The sequence below is a fragment of the Eucalyptus grandis genome, chromosome 2, assembly GCF_016545825.1.
Source record: "Eucalyptus grandis isolate ANBG69807.140 chromosome 2, ASM1654582v1, whole genome shotgun sequence".
In the NCBI taxonomy this organism is placed as follows: domain Eukaryota; kingdom Viridiplantae; phylum Streptophyta; class Magnoliopsida; order Myrtales; family Myrtaceae; genus Eucalyptus; species Eucalyptus grandis.
In genome coordinates, this window is record NC_052613.1 from 23,665,211 (window position 1) to 23,669,899 (window position 4,689).

Here is a 4,689-nt window from a genome sequence, read left to right on the forward strand (position 1 = left end):
TCGTTCCCCACGATCATCATGGTCTTGGAATTAACGGGACGTGAGTTTAGACGCCGTCCAAGCTTAGCTGGGAGAGGGCCCTTTTGGATGTTATATATTCATATAATTCTTAATGCGAAAATTCATAACAAATTAATAATCTTTGATCTTCATGATTTTCACAAATAGATGAAAACATACCTTTATCCATAGCGTTACCGTAGAACTTGAACCAAAAGAAGAAATCCGATTTCTCTCCCTTAACCCACTATACTATAATGTATTCAATCAATGGATGAGAGAATACCCAATTCCTTTTAGTTATTATTGTTCGTTATGGGTGGAGAGAGGATCGGACTCTATATATACGTTCGTTGAAAATGTGCTTTCATCAAAACGATATACCCTTTCATTTTATTAGAATCGCAACTTCTCATAATCAATAATTATTTATTTTATAGTATTTCAATAATTATTAAACTATATAATAAATTATATCATGTGGGTCATAATAATTCTTACATTCGATGCTAAAAGGGCGAATAACAAAATAGCAATTTTGTTTCTTGGAAATGCAGATTGTCTATTCTTCGAATCATATTTGCCGAAAAGAATTAGGTAGCTGGGAGAGGGCACCTTTTCGATGCCAAAAGGGTGGATAACAAAATCGCAATTTTGTTTTTTGGAAATGCAGATTGTCTGTTCTTCGAATCATATTTGCCGAAAAGAATTAGGTAAACTGTATTTACAATTTCGAAGTGTCTACCTCTTTCGAGAGAATGACATATAAGATGACTAAACTATTTTCGTAATTGCCGGCGCCCCCCTTCCTTTCCCTTTCTTCGTTTTCCTACAACTTTTCTTCCCACGTTGCCTCCCACTCCCTCTTCTGCCGTCCCGTCCATCTCAGCCGTTTGACGCGGTCGCCTTTGTCATCATCCGCCTTGTTGTTGTCACCGCCAATGAGTACGAATGGGTTCAAAGCTATTGCGCTGTCCAAGGTAACCGGCCTTTGGCAACCGACAACCGGCGACTAGTCACGCAATGGTCACCGCTCACCACCACCACCACCACCACCACGTGAATCTCTATGGCTTCACGTGAGTCTCCGTGGCGTCATTCCCACACAGAGAGAGAGAGAGAGAGAGAGAGAGACCTTTACAAAACTAAGCTACCGTATGCAAATTACTCTAGTTTAGGTCCACCGATATAGGGAAAAAGGCCTATATTTAACCATTTCTTGTCGGTAGTTCGCTTGTAAAATAAATCAAAATGTGCTTTGTCCCATATCGAAAAGATGTAAGTGCGCATATGGATGAGATTTAGTACTAATCAACGGTATTTTTTTATATTTTTATTCGAAAATCAGGTTTATTTTTATGAAAAATTTGCCATTACGCCTTATTGAAACATGCGACTGTTCAGAGTTATGATTATTTTTTATTTATTTAATCTCGAATATTATTATTTTCTCCCAAAGGTCATTTCAGAATTTGTACTTGTTCAGACATAACTTAATCTTTGAAAGGTGTTTCGACCAAAAAAAAAAAAATCTTTGAAAGGTGGTGTCTATTTGGATATAACTTATTGTGTTTGCTATAAAATTAAGGGATATACCTATTCAATTAAAGAATCTTCTTCTTCCATTTTTTTTTTTGTTTTCTTTCAAAAGAATATACAACCATTGTTTTCAATTATTTCCTATAGGGATTCTGGAAAAATACTAAAATTGTTATCGAGTATTCTTATTTGAGATTTTGTTGTATCTTAGAGAAAATTTGTCAGTGACTATTAGTAATATTGTGAAAGCAAATAAATCCTTAAAAAAAAAGTGATATTATACCTCAGAGTCCAACTTGATTGTTCAGTTGATTCGAAACCATATTTTGCCAACAATTTTAAGGATGTATTTGTGCAATAATAGAGTGAGAGCTAGAGGAAGTCTTGAAGAGACAAATGGTTCTTCATCGGATTGGGCAGATTGTAAAGGATTGGGTGAAGCAACCAACTCATCTACGCGGATTGCAGATCAAATTCTAAAGCTTGTTCCAAATGTTGAGCATTTTCGGACTACACTCCGTTGTCTGAAGTTTTGGGTGGCAACAAGACGCAGATGATTGCGTTCTTGGAAAGGCTGGTGGAATCAAGGCTTAGGCAGTTGACTTTGATGATTGAACGGAACCCATATGGGAAGCTGCGATGCCATCCATTCCCTCACGAATTATAGGCAGAAGAATACAAGGAAAAATTGTGGGCTTGAAAGTTCACAAAGAGAATTATTTTTGGAAAAAAAGGAGATAAGTTCATCTAAGGAGAAGTCGAGAAAACGCCAAAGCAGAATTAGGTCTGTTCCTTGATGGCTTCCACGGATGCCGATGATCATCGCTCGTCGCCATCAGCTGTAGTTTCGAAACAGCACAAAGCGTGCTCTGTTCGGCTCCACTTCACGGTTGAGAGCCTGAAGCGATCGGATCTCTGTCGAGACCTTTTCGTTGGCTGTAACTCCGGTCATCAACGATAACCGAAGCTTTTATCGTTGATCCAATTGCCAATCTATTAACAAGGTAATACTTACTAATCTGTCGCACTCTGTTTTAATGAGAAAAGGAGACAAGATAGCATGTTTTAGATTGGAATCGATTCAATTCTATTTGAGTTTGTGTTAGTGATACTCTTTTCCAGAGTATTGCTTCACTTTTCTGTGGGTTCTGGATTAATTCTTGCTTATGTAAAATGGAAATTTTTAATTAGGAGGAGATTATTTGTACATAACCTTTTCGTATGTTCATAAGGCATCACAATAAAGTCAGAACTATTGGATTAGCCTTCATTAGATTGACTTTTTGTGATGACCCTCAAGTGACTGGAAGGATGCTCATGCTAATTGAAATGAGTTGCTCTGGGTTAATTTCCTGTGTTATCTGAGCATGATTTCATTTTATAGATGAAAGATTACCACTCGTGACTGAGAAGGCCATGGGGTCGAGTCGTGGAAACATTCTAGCAATTATGCAAGGGAAAGGTTGCATGTGATAGAATCGTCCCCTAATTGTTGCGTAAGGGCAGTCTCATGCAATGAGTCGTCCTCGTTGATGAATGTGCTGGAGGTATGGCATGTGAGTACTATTGGAAATACCATACTTGCATGCCACCGCTAGAAAGAGTGATTCTTATTTGGGAGGTGATTGATGTTGTTTCCGTCAGTGTCGCTTAACAGATCATTGGGTTATGGGAATCTCGTTGTATGGTTGATCTCCTTGGTCGTGCGGGTCATTTGGAAGAGGCTCTTAATTTGATCAAGATTTGTTGGATTCCTGTTTGTTAACTTACCCTTGACTGGAATTTGTTGGAACCAATATGACTGAAGTTTATGAGACTAAGAAGTATAGCTTTCATTTTCAAGAAGATTTGGATGAAGTAGATACTTTATTGGATATTAAAGTTGGAAAACATAGTGGGGTTATTTTTTAAGCCAAAGTGATGACGTGGAAAAGATGTTAAATATATTCAAACATCTTAACTTCAAAGAAATGAGTACTCCATTTGATTCAGTATAAAATTTAATTATAATACTAGTAGAGTAGTAGCACAACTTGAATATGCAAGTACTATAAGGTCTTTAATGTATGCGATGCATTATACTATACATGATATTGCTTATTTTGTGCGCAAGTTGAGTAACTATACTAGTAATCCAAGTATAAAACATTAGAAGGCCATTACCATAATTTTGGTTATCTAAAGAGAACTAAAAAAAGTTTTAAGATTATTTTATAATAATTATTCGGCTGTATTAGAATGATACACCAATGCTAGTTGGGTTACAAGTATGAGAGATAGATAATCCACTACTTGATGGATTTTCACATTACATGAATGTGTTGTTTTTTGGACGAGCAAGAAACAAATGTACATAACTCACTCAATGATGGAATATGAATTCGTTGTTTTAACAACTTGGAAATAGACTGAATGGATTAAGAATTTGTTATTGGATATTCAATTATGGCCTGGTCCTATGCCACCTATTTCTATCCATTGTGATAGTTAAGCCACTTTGCCAATGAGCTTATAGTGGCACTTATAATGGTAAATTTAGACACAGTCTAAAACGTGAATATATGAGAATTGATTAAAAATGGTATTATAACAATTGTTTATGTGAGGTCAAGCAATAATCTAGCCAATGCCTTGACAAAGGCTTTATTAAGAGACATGGTAAAAATGATCTCACAATAATCTAGCCAATGCCTTGACAAAGGCTTTATTAAGAGACATGGTAAAAATGATCTCACAATAATCTAGCCAATGCCTTGACAAAGGCTTTATCAAAATCACCAGTTTTGGTAACCCAACCCTTTTTCTAGAATATCACTAGTCACAAGATTTAATGAGTAAGAACAAGTTATTGAATGTGATTACTTGATACTAATGTAGCCTTAATATGAGAAGTTAGTATCGTTGGTTACATTTTTTAAATTGAATTAAATTCTTAATGAAGTATTGTACAAATTTGTAATGTGTTAATAATAACAAAAACACATGGTAGATACTTGTTGATACTTGATTTTTGGTCAACATTTTAAAAATGTAAAAAATAATAATTGAGATTCGGGATTATGATCACAATAGAGCCTATTTCTTGACAAAAAGTGTCGTTTTCCATTTCTTTCTTTTGCATTGTTGTTTTTAAACAATTTCCAACTCATT